Source organism: Falco rusticolus, chromosome 1 (genome assembly GCF_015220075.1).
Source record: "Falco rusticolus isolate bFalRus1 chromosome 1, bFalRus1.pri, whole genome shotgun sequence".
NCBI lineage: Eukaryota > Metazoa > Chordata > Aves > Falconiformes > Falconidae > Falco > Falco rusticolus.
This window is the reverse complement of record NC_051187.1, coordinates 46,125,123-46,138,549: the sequence shown is the minus strand read 5'-3', so window position 1 is coordinate 46,138,549 and position 13,427 is coordinate 46,125,123. Positions and strand designations below refer to the sequence as shown.

General features: G+C 36.7%; 1 protein-coding gene across 4 annotated transcripts in view; it reads right to left on the bottom strand.

Annotated features, from left to right (window-relative positions):
• FSTL5 (follistatin like 5) overlaps positions 1-13,427 on the bottom strand; it is a 322,446-nt gene that overhangs the window by 211,931 nt on the left and 97,088 nt on the right. The gene's annotated exons all lie outside the window — the stretch shown is intronic.

The window sequence follows — 13,427 nt, the reverse complement described above, 5'->3', positions numbered from 1 at the left end:
CAGGCAGTGTCACAGACCGCTGCACCTCCTCACTGTGGGACTACACCCACTGTCTAGAAGAGTAGAACTGGGAGCGCTTCCTTCCTTCTGGGTCTGAATTTACATTTCAGGAAAATCCTGAGACAATTTCAGGACAACACTGAAGTAAACTAACTTGTGTGCTTTTCCCCAATCCTTAATTTCTGTGGAACACGTTAAGCAGATAAGGGAGAAATTAGGATGTGTTCCTACATGGTTCAGGATGGTGATCCTAGGGCACACCAACAGGAAAAGCCCCAGGTCAGCATACAGGCACTCTACAATACATGACCTTATGACCCTCACTGTCAGCTCCCTGCTACTCCTTGTCCATGAACTGCCTAAAATTAACTTTCCTATGCAGAAAAATACTTCGAAGATTGAGTATTCAATTTTGTTCTGATGTTAGACAAACCCAGCACCTCTGGAAACGGTCCAGGGACCTAACATATCGCTAGAACAACTGCAGCAGGGTATTAACCAGCTTTATGAAAAACCAAGGCTACAGCTTCGTTTTTGACAGTTTGAAACAAAAACTTTGTCATGTTTCTTCTCACCTTTAACATTAGTGCTTGAACCACGAGGCCTCTGAAGAACTATTTAGAATCTTCAGTGTTTCTCCCCTTACTGCTATTCCTTACTGTTGTTCTGTACCTTCTATTTGAATACTAAAATTAGCAAACAAGACAAGTGGGCAGCTGAAGACTTAAACTTGGCCTGAGACAAGGATCTAAAAGCAGGCTTCGGAGCAACAACCTGATTGCATTTTGCATAAGAAGAAAACCATCACAATGGTACAAACAGCACAGCCTCAATAAAACAGCATTTTCCAGTTATCTGTACTTCTTTTCAAGGCTTATTTATTTAAAAATTTAATCCAGAATTTCCTCTTTTGGACTCCTTTTATACATCTTTTATGCTTGCAATATACCATTTATTCTTCAAGTAACTAACTTCAATGAACCTAATCTTCATCAGACTTGGTAGGAAGGCTTGATTCTGGCCTTGAGCTCATTCAAATGATGTCAGAGAAACCTCCATACCAAGTAGAAGGGTTGGTCCCGTCCTCCCCCTCCCCCCACCCCCCATGATCCTTCGCACTTAGATTATTTTTTTAATACAAAAGTCTGAAACACATGATTTCTAATTTCTTTAAAATAAACCTTAATTTAAAAATATTGTGAAGATTAAAGAAAGCATTAGCATTCTTATATATAGCATGTCACTTATCCTTGTGTATCTAATATACACTGATTTCATATATTCAGCTTTATTAGAGATTTTAAAATCTTTTAGAGGTTTTATTTTTCCTACCAGGTTTATTACAAAAGTATGTTTTTCTAACCACCATAGCTAAAATGTCCGTTTTAAAACTTCATCATACAGTAAAAGAGATGGATATATTCCCAGTGTGGCCATTCACCATCTGCTTAAGCAAATACACTTAAAAGATGCTTCTACAATTGTGACAAAATGACAGCAAATATAAGAGCACACAGACCTCATATTCTAGAATGATGATCATACAACTATAGTTTGCATCATTAGGGACCAATAAAAGTCTTTATGTTTCACTTGAATGGCAAGGACCTTTACCAAAGGGAAGCTGGAATAGGAAAATAACAAAGAAAGGATCCATTCAGTAGTTGTCTTAAATTTAGGAGCACTAATGAAACAACTTCTTGACCATAATTAGTATTTAACACTGCAAAGATATTTTTCTCACTTTCAGATATTTTTTAACTGATATACAAGACTTGCCATTTTACTAGATTCCAGGAGAGCTTTTTTCTCATTTTCCAGGTGGGATTAATCATAAGCACAAGTAAATTCCATATTCTTAACAGTTCGGTTAAGAGTCTCTGCGTATTCAGACCGGTATCCTTTAATTTTTTCAAGTGATTAACTGGGATGCTGAATTCATAGCTTCTTCTTTGCACAGTGAAGTATCTTATTTTATAAGAAATGAAAACTTGCAATTTTTGTTAGTCAGTAGCACTTTTTCTATTCTGTACAACTATCATCATTAGATATCAAATCTGTATTAAAACACTGCTAAAAGCAAAGCCTCAATACACTGCATGTTTACTGGGAGTCTCTGTAATAACCCCATTGAGAATACAGCTGAGAGCTCTACTGCTTTAAGGCCAACTTCAGCAGCTTTCTTTGGCAAAACCACTTTTTCTTCTAGAGATTCAGCAGTCTTGGTCTCTAAATGGTGGAAAGAAAAAAAAAAATCCACCATCTGTTCCAGCCCTGAGGGAGACAAACTTTTCTGGCAGAATATAGTTCAGGATTTAATTGCACCCAAAGCCAATGCAAAAATACAAACCATCATTCTTAGCAAGTGGAACTTTTGTATCATTTTACTTGAGCATTTTTTTTTTTTATTTTTTTTTTGGAGGGGGAGCTACAGTCCACCCTGTTTTTTCTGTAATTTGTTTTCCTTTATTTCTGTTGTTTGCTTTCAACAAATTTAAATTAAATCCACATTACCATTACAGATAAAGAGAAAACTAAGGAACCTAATTAGATTTCATTGCCCAGTTTATCAAATTTAATTTACTCTATGCTTGAGTATCAGGAAGAGTCCATTTGCTACAGCCAGTGATAGTAGAAACATTTTATAATCTCAAATAACTTTTTTCCCAAGCAATCTAGTTTCTACATGAAAAGTAAAAACTTCAAATAATATAAATTTTATAAATATTAATATATATTTTCAATACCAGTAGCAAAGCTCTATAATTTCAGTGACAGCAAAAGGAAGAGTCAAACAGAGATAAAGAGTGAAACAAAGAGAACTAGATCACACTGAGGCAAAAATTAACTATTTTGCATTCCTAAAATTAACCATCTTAAATCAGTTTCAGCTGGAGGATTCTTTGGTCCATTCCATATAAATTTCAATATGAGCCAAGTCTGTTTTATCTCAGGACAAAATCTCTCCCTTAATTTGATCATATGCTTTATTTAAATTGTAGTTTATGTTAAAGGGAGTACTAGTAAAGTAATAATAAAATAGTAAAAATAAAGGCATCAACAATTCCATAACAAATAAACAAAATGCTGTCACTGGATCACTCCACTTATTACAGGTCTCTGCCAAGCCTCAGATCATTGTCTTTTGCTGGCAATGCTTTCTGCTACAGTGGTGTAACTACCTGATTTTTTAAAACTAAGGTAATGCATTTAGTATATAAAAACTGCCAAATCCTGGCAATAATTTGAATATATCAAAACCATGCTACCTTAGTTATTTTATTTACCTAGCTATGATACAATTAACAGAGTATACCACCCCAAGTCTCCTTCTGTTAGAAACTGCCTGTAGACAATTATTTTTTGGTCACTTCTCACGTTTGCCCATACCATAACTTCGAGGGGGGTGGGGGCTGGGAGGTGGGGGTGGGGGCTGGGAGGTGGGGGTGGGGGAAATAACAAAAAAATCTGATAGCTGTCATCTTAAGCATGGATGGAGGCTGAAGGAAGTCATCTTTGTAACATAATGTGTTCTAGTCACAAAACGGAGATGAAACAAAGCCAAAAATTGGAAGTTATCTAGGTAGTGATCTACTAAGAATTTGAAGTTGCACGTATCCAGTTCTTGCCTCTCATTACTTATATTCTGCACTTTCCAGTAGATTCCAGAAAGTATGAAAAAACCTACAATATTTACAGAAATTTAATTTTGCCTAAAACAGGTAATGCTACCTATGTAGATTAAGACGCTCTGAATCATATCCCATTTCTCAGGTTCCTCTAAGGCACTACACATTAAAATAATGCTGAAAAGACAATGCTACTTTCCTACTTTCTGTTTACTGTGAACCCATAAATATTTCTACTATCCAATGTTAAGGGAGAGTAAACAGCAAACCACCAGAGGCAGCTTGTAACTTACGGGTTTTACCACTGTAGCTGTACTTTCCCCACCAATTATTAGCTACTGAAATTGGAAATGTAGGCTCATTTTTGCATGTCTAATTCTCTCCAGTGTTTGTCGAAGAAGCTATCACTTTTTTCAGTTGGTATACCGACTTGAATTACAACTATTATGCCAATGCCTTGTATTTGTACCCAACTGCTAATGATTTTTTAAAAGCCAACAATATGTTCTATCAGACAAATTTCCCAAAAGACCTAATGATAATTCTGACATGATTTTAATTAAAACTTTTTAAAGTTTGCATTAGACAAATCAATGTGCATTAGTTTAATGATTTGTTGATACTCTAAACAAAAAAACTCAACTCAAATATCTGCCTAAAGATAAGACTTGCTATGTTTACTATACATTTATGACAAAAGTTTAAATTTAGTTTGATTAGTTGTGTAACAATTTTTACTACCCCATAATGCCCAAATATTGATATTTAAAAATAACCTGATTAATGAAAATAATTTGAGAATTACAATTGACAGCAAGAATGTTTAAGTTTGGAGTACATGCCGTCATTGTGTGGCTACATAATGGACCACTGTTGCCTTCCCTGTTGTTTTTCCATTTCTGAGCACGTTCAGTATTCTCAATATGAGACTATACCGATATTTATTTTAGAATGTCATATAAAGTTGTGTGGTGTCTATTTTGCCTTTCCAAAAACTTTTTCTACAGGTCATATGAGCACAGAAATTGACAATGCAGAGATTATTTGACCCATAGTTGTGCAATCCTTGTACTCCTAGCAAGGCATTAATCTTTTTATGACTACTGAATTAGCAGGGGAAGAGCAAAGAAGATCTGTCCCAGCAGCAACAGGGAAGCTCAAGTTACCAGGTTAGAAAGGAGGACACTAGTAGGTCTTTAAGGCTACTTCTCCACTGATCACACTTGGCCAGAAGTCTACTTCTGTTTCTCTTCCTCTGTTCTCTGCAGTTCTCATGGCACAGTACTGGAAATTACTGGCTAAGGCAGAGCACTGCACACTACTTTCTGCCCCTTCAAAACCAGGCCGAAGATGCACAGGTAAGCGTGTTTCTCAGAGACACTTATCCACAGAATCACAGAATGGTTGATGTTGAAAGGGACCTTCAGCCGTCACCTGGCACAACCCCCCTGCCCAAGAAGGGCCACCTGGAGATGGTTGCCCAGGACCATGACCTGTCAGGCGTTGAGTATCTCCAAGGAGGAAGACCTCCACAACATCTCTGGGCAACCTGTGCTAGTGCCTGGTCACACTCACAGTAAATAAAAAAGTTTCCCAATGTTCCTCCTGTGTTTCAGTTTGTGCCCACTGCCTCTGGTCCTCCCACTGAGCACCACTGATGGAGCCTGGCTTCACCCTCTTGGTATCCTCCCTTCAGACATTTATATTCACTGATGAGATCCCCCTGAGCCTTTTCTTCTCCAGGCTGATCAGTCCTTGCCTTCCCTCACAGAAGAGGTGTTCCATCCCCTTAATCATCTTGGGGCCCCTCACTGAACTCCCTCCAGTACACTCTTGTCTCCCTTGTACTTGGGAGGCCAGAACTGGTTACAGGACCCCAGGTATGGCCTCATCATATCAGTCCTATACTACACGGTCCCTCTCTGATCATGGTCCCGTCTGTGAAAGGAATGATAAAACAGATAGCTGCATATCATCTGCTTCTATAAAAAACACTTAAAAATAACTACTCTTGCACTATTTAACCAAATGCAAATTGAACTGCCAACTTTACGCTGTATTTGTTACAGTAAAAGGTGAGTGAGGCACTTCATTCAATACATAAAAAACATAATGTCCAAGAGCAGCTTAATTTAGACCAAGAATGAACAATATATGCATATCTGATGAAAAAGATTTCAAGGTTCTTTCTTTTTCTAGTAAGTATTACCCAGGTATTCTGACTTGGAAGAACTCTTGCACTATGTTTGGCAAATATGTAGGCATTACCAGCTTTTGGAAAACCACTCATGCAAACACAGTATCTCTATTTGAAGCCCAAAATCACTAAAACCGTTTCGTTTTTCTCCCCTTAAGCACTCTTTCTCATTTACCTGGAGAAGGGTGGGGAAAAAAAAAACACCAAACCCAAAACCACTAAATGTAGTTTCATTCCAATTCCTGAAGCTCATACAGCCTATAAAGTATATTATCACTAATAGGCACTAAGTTGCCACGTATACGAAGAAAACAGACAACCCGCATAATCACATCTACATTCAAAATGTTGCTTCTCCGATTCAGTGATACTGACAGAGACTTTAGAATGCAGCTTTCAGTATAAATGCAGCTTCTTTGAACAGATTCAACATCCTTACTGGTAGCAGAAAAAGTTTTAAAATTCAAATTCTTCTACCAGTGAAACATCTGTGATGTCCACAGACCCATATCTTTGTGTGGTAACAAACAGCAGTGATGCCCCGACAAGCAATTTTAAACTTCATTAAGTTTTGTACAGAGATTAACTAGAGAACACTAATTCCTCATCACTATATGAATGCAGAATACATAATAGGTTAGAGTTTCTTTAATACATTCATTCCAGTGTTGAAGGAATAAATATACAAAGACTGGGACTACTCCAGCTACTGAAAACGTCTTTGCAGTATGTCTTTAACAAGTCAAAAAACATCCTAGATTTATAACGTGTTTGAGACTTGTTACTGTCCCATCCTGCATTTTAGAAACATGAATTTAAATCAAAGGAGAAAGGAGAGTAGAGTTCTAGGCTTTAGTTGCGAAGCGGTACAATATCACCAACAGCAACAAATGCGGGGTATGTTGAATATTTAGGTTTTAGATTAAGCATGTTATATGTATGTTCTCATAAATATCTTGCACTCAGCTTCACTCTGAAGATTCAATGGCACATATTACATACACAGGCCTTGCATCTCTGTTAGTTCAGGCAATTTGAGATAATTGTGGGCAATTTAAGATGTTTGTGGCAAATCTTGCACAGATTGTTTGATGAAAAACAACAACAGTCTTTCAAATCTCATGAGTAATGCAACTCAAGAAGATGAATCACATCGGGACAGGAGACTAGGGGAACTGTGCTAAAATTTGGGTCATGGTTTCAACAGGCAATAAAAAGAACCAGTTTTCCATTGGTTAGAGCATGACTTTCCAACAAAATGCTGAAAGAAGCAGAATATATACCTGCCATTAACAGTGATTTTTACCACTCTATGAATATGCAATTACTAATATTAATAGTTAAAAACATATTCAATCCCTGCATGAATTCATACTTGAGAAATTTATCTTAAATCGTAAGTGTTGCATTAAAGTGAACATATGTAGATTGTGGGCTGAATTCCTAATATAAATCAAATAATTCCTATGTTCTTTCAAACATGTTTAAAGACCAAGCAGAGTCTGTCTTACTTTTTAGTCTTCTGATAGTTCTGAAAGGTTTTTCATAATTCTTTTCATAATCCAGTTTATGCTGAACATACATCTGGAGTGATAGATGAAGCTTGACAGTTTATCAGCAGCATCCTTAAGGGTGTATGCTATCTGCAGAAATTCAAGCTTTCGAAAAGAGTGTAACAATGATGTGTTTGAGAACATCAGAGAAGCCAACTGATAGCTGGAGAAACACGCAAAGACATCTTCGAAAAGAAGTTATTTTGCAATGAAAACACTGCACCAGAACATCATTCAGATTAACATATCCTAAATTTCTTTTCAAAGACTGGCTAATGATCAACATTAAATAATGAGAGTTCCAAGTTTTATATTTAAGACCAGAGGAAATATTTCCTGAAGAGAAAGTGATGACAGAGACTTATATGCTTGCTTTTGAAGTATATGAACATCAAATAAGATTAAGTCTGTGTCAGTGCTTCTAAATGAGTATGTCAATATTTCAGGAACCAGACTAAGACCACACTCACCTAGGGTACAAATCACATAAAAAAAAAAAAAAAAAAAGAAAAGAATGACTGAACTAATCCTGTTGCAGTCACTGGTGAGGCAAGAGCAGTATTCTAGATCTTTTCTGCAGGCTACTGTTAGGATTTAGTTCACTCACTTCCCTCTGCCTCCTTTCAGAAGAAAAATCCTACAGCCTTTTCCCTAGTATTTGCAAAGTCTGCTTGTGAAATCCTGTGTTGCTTTTACTCACGAGATCTGCCTGCGCACAAAACTAACACCAAAGCTTGTTTTGAACCTCTTCCTGCTGCTTTATTTGATATATTTTAGTTTTTTTATTGGAGTACATGGCAATCTACTCACACCCATCTTCAGCATGCCCTGATGATTTTGTAAGACTCCTTCATATCCCTTGGAAGCCATTTAGTACTTCTGAGCATTCTTGTTGATGTCTTCTGAACTTTCCCCAGTTTGCCCACACCCCTTCTGAATTTGCTCGTAGTCAGCTCTTACTCTCACTGCCCTGAACAACTTAGTATCTGCAGCAAACTTGCCTACCTAAGTTTCTACTTTCTCTTCTGGGAACAAACGGAAAAGCAAACACCACAGCAGTCTTCAGAAATCTACCGATTTCAGCAACAGCAGTAAGAAATCTGAAGCTCACAGACTTTAACAGACTAAAAGATCCACCAAATGAGAAATGAGACGAAAATAGAAATAGAAGTAAAATAACATTAATATCATAATGATGCTATGGAAGCTACTTATAAGTCAAAAGCTTACACATTAAATAACCTTTACTCCAGAAATATTCTATAAAAGTCATAATAGATAGGAGCATGTGTTACTTTCCTGAGGATTCCGAGTAAATTGCTGTTTGTCATAATGATTGAGAGCATCACTGTATAGAAATACATTTAATGTAAAATGTAGAAGCAGCTCAGGGTGCAAAAAATATAAAATAAATAAAAGAATAAGTTTGTCTTGGGGAAGTTTTTAGTCTCTTATTTAGATTTCCCAGCCTAAATTTAGGAAAATTAAGTAATTGAAGGCAACACAAAAATGAAAATGTAACTGAAGCTTATCTGACATCCCATATGGGGCATTCACCATTCAGTACATTGTCTCACACAGTTCAAATGAACTTTTAAGAAACCAAAGAAGAATAATGCCTCCAGCCTTCCACATTCAGCACACAGGCATTCACCGTGCCCCTTCACAAAGCAAAGCAATTTAGTCCATCTGAACCCTGTGGGGTTTCTTAAAGCTACGGCTAGTGACAGCCAGGAAGGGGTCACACAATAGTTTCAAGCATAGAGTGAGCCAGACGGTCAGCTTTCTTTTCTGACACAAAACAATCAGCTGCTCTGACACACAAAGTGCAGGGCTGGAGAACAGTCTGGGCACTGGAAGCTGAGAGCACGCAGAGGCCACCTGGCCAAAGAACCGTGGTCAGCAAACCAGCAAAATCCGTGCCAACTCAGAATGGCATCAGCATATCAGACTTCTCAATGCACACTGTCGATATCAGATTTAATGAATAATCTAAGCTTTGAACTGATTTTTGTCACTAGTATTTCCTTTCTTTTATCATCCGTGTTTCTTCTTCTCCCACCACTGAACTCACCATGCTGGCACTCAGCCATCTCTCTTTCCTCCTTGATATACTTGTTCCTTAGCTTCACTCCATTATTTCCTTTCCTTTGCTTTCTCTTTTCTCTTACTTTCTGCTATATTCTGTTAAGGATTTAAAAACTAATAAAGCCACAAATATGATAACCACCAAGGCTAAGTAAAGTAGCAGCTAGCCAGCTGTTCACTTCCCCGTTCCTTCGCTCTCCCAGCAGTTGAAAAAATAATCTGAGGTCACTCTTAGACAGAGAGTTCCTTAGATTCTTAGCATAATCTTAAATATTGTAAAACATTTTTAGACAGTTAAGGCCTGAGAGCACCTCTGAATGTGTTTGTGGAACTTGCACTCACCAACATCCAGTCATAGGACACTGGGCTTCACAGGCAGGAAACAGAGGACTCAACAGGTATGGAAATGCTTCTAATATAATCCCCTTTTCTATGGATCTGAAAGCAATTAGCTTCTCTGCAGAATACATTTTTCCTCTATACCAGAAGAAACTGAGACAGTTTATTAAGGAACTCAGAGGGTCACCGTCAACATCTAACCAAGCCATTCGGAAAAAAATCATTCAGTGTCTGATGTAAGACATCATGACTTGCCAATAAGCAATGATAGAAAAATTACAAGAGTGGAGAAAAAGAAATTATCTTGATCCATGTCACAAATGCACAATTTTTTTAACAGCCTCAATCATCAGTGAAAGACAAAGAGATACTCAGAACTTTCTACTTCAACTACTCTTTTATGCTTTTGTTCCACATGTATTTGAGAAAAATGTATGAGAATCAGTGTGAGGCAATAAAGACAGCAAGTGACAATGAAAAAGGAAGGAGTCCAATGAATCTGGGCATAAAAGAAAAATAAAAATCTAGCTAACAGATTTAGTGGCAAATAATCTACATAAAAGGCAGGTAAGGGACAAGAATCTGCAGTTTTAGTTTTAGAAAAACAGCATATCAGGAGAGAACAGTTTTGACATAGGTAGCTTTCACTACTTTAAAATGCATTTATCAAATGGTTTAGACAAGACTCTTTGAAGAATGTGATGGTTTTTGTCTGTTGTTTCATGCACAGCTTAGGGAAGACACTGATTTCTCAGTGGTGTTAATGGAGCTTCAACATATAAACCAAAGATCTCTTTCATTTAGTGAGTCAGCCCTTTAACTTCACTCATCATGTAGCATTTAAAAGGGTAATTTTCAAACCATTAAGAAGAACTCATGATGTTTGAGATCAACTATAAATCATTCTGTTACAAGATGTATTATTTAAATAATTATAGCTACTTATCTGCTATTGTAATGTTAATCAGGTATACAGAACATTTGATTATGAAATTTCATTCTCCAGATACAGAATACTAAATCGTTTTCTTGGTAAGCTTACTCCTTTAAATAATGTGTATTTCACAGCTTCTCTGATCTTGAGCTTAGCACCCAAGCTGTTTAAAACTTAAAACTTATTCATGACGAAATATTTCCCCTCAAGAAGGAGGGGGAAGGGGGGAATCAAACCAGTATGTGGAACTGAAACCCAAAACACCCAAAGCATAGTCTTGTTAGAGATAATTATGAAACTTAGAACAGGAAAAAAAAAAAAAAAAAAGATAAAGTGACCAAATTCACAGTTGTTTGATCTGAAAATAAACCAATTAGCAATAAACCAGAAAGCAAAGATATTTCATTGCAATCATCACACATATAGTCATTGTTGTCAGGGACTACAATATCATGTAACAGCATCTTGTAGGCATACTGACACTCTTTCCCCTCTTACCTGCCCCAGTTCACATTAGCCTTTATTAAAGAATTCTGTGAAAGACTAAACAAAATGCTCAGAATATTTGTTTTCTGAACATAAGATCCTTTTTGATTTCTTCTGATGTCAGAAGCAGCTCGTTGAACTGAGATCATTGGTGCTAGAGGATGCCAGCCAAACTAACAAGAACAAACTAACAAGGAGGCCAGGTACTTCTGACACCATGGATATTGATGGGGATATTGATTCTCTAGCTAGGAGTCCTACTGTTGAGGGGTCTTTTTCCTATTAGTTTTTTAATATTTTTGACCTGCTAACTGCTAGGACTTCAACCCTGCTGAAGGCAATGTACTAGTGGCTAGCTCAGAAGTGTTTTGTAAAAGGAAGGAATCCCATAAAAATAGTTTGAAATCTTCTGGCTCCTTCACCATATCTACATAGTGAATGTTGAGGGACATTCAACAGCCATGAATGGCTACAAAGCTTTAATGTCACTGTGCTGCACTACAGTAATGAATGAGCTGAAGCTGGAGGCAGAAATTGAGATTGGTAAGGCCCATATATACCAAATAAAGGAAAATAAACAAGTGGGACTGGGGAGAGCTAACACTGCTGAAGTCAACATAAGATGACAAAGAAGCAATAAAATTAAATATTTCACACTATCTGCAGGCATCTAGTTATAGTGCCCGAATGAGATGACATGAGTGTCTTGATAAGTAACAGTTTTCACAAGGAAACTCAGAGAAAGTCACTTGGATACCCTTGTCCTTTTCTGAAGATGGTCACTGGCTAAAGGAGAAACCTACTTTTTAATCCAGCATCTAAACTAGGTATCTCAAGTTGAACACCATTCAGTAATTCCATTGACCACTACAAGACAGATGAAACTGATGTGGTAAATTTAAAACATAAATATGAATTAATAAAACTTTAGGCAGTATTTGGATATTTCTAGCTAAAGTACTGTCTCACTTTCCATTTCATTAAGTATCTCACTAAATTTCCCCCCCTTCAAAAAAGAACCACTATAATTTTTCAAACATGTTCTGAATTTATTTGTATTGTATATAGCACACTGAAGAACTGAAATTAGCCCCATGAATTTAAACATTTTCGTGTTTGTTACTGTCATTTGCTCTGTCAGAGTACTACATCAAAAGTTTTTTAAAAAAGAGATTGTGATTGTTAAGACACAAGACAGAAGCATGCACATTTTGCTGTTATTGCACAAACCATTCCCTACAAACCCCATGCTAATACTCCTAAAATCAACTAATTTTCCACTACCTCCAAAAACCATGACATGTATTGCGGTGACACATAACTTCTATACAGTGTCCACATTTAGTGTTGAGCAAATTTAAACTTTCACTGTTACTTACAAGAATATTTCCCATTATAAGATTTCCACACATACCCCTTCAGTCTATGAACCCCTGCCCCTTAACGTGTTTTGATGAAGTTGCTGACTTAGCATGTCTGTTGAAGGAGGTAATGGAGGAAAGTCACTTCACCTCAGCAGTCACCCCATTTACTCAGCAAGAAACAGTTCTATAAAGCCCACCTGTGCAAGCATTATATTTTTTTCTTTAATTAAGTTCATGAGAAAAGATAATTTCTGGTTGATTCCCCCTGCCCACTCCCAATATTCGATTGTTCTACTAAAACCTTTTCATAATAATGAAGATACTGATATTTGTGCGTGACATGGGATGTTTGGATTTGGTAATATAAAGCCTAGTTTTCCATTTAAAGGACAATTCCTCAACCATAAATTTAGTGAAAAATTCAGCTTTGAAAATACTAAAATTTCCTTCATTTGAACAAAAAAAGTACAGAATCTTGAAAATTCTGATTAAAGTATAAGTGGAATATTGTAATTTAAATGAATGTTCCCTACAAGGTGAATTTCATTTAACAGAAATATTTTAGTAGACTTCCCTCTGTGGTACTAGTCACTAGATGCTATTATTACGAAGGCAACTATATCCACAACATATAGTAATGTTAACAAAAACAGGACAGTCTTCCAAAACAATGTGATTTACTTTAACCCCTAGGTAGACTCATTAAAAATGGCCTTATTTAAAAACATTTCCTGTCCCCTCCCAAAAGCCATCTGCCTGCTTAAACCAGGAAAATCATGCTGCTGCAAATCCATCAAAGTACTCATAAACATGATTAATCAAGGTCTGTATTGGCAG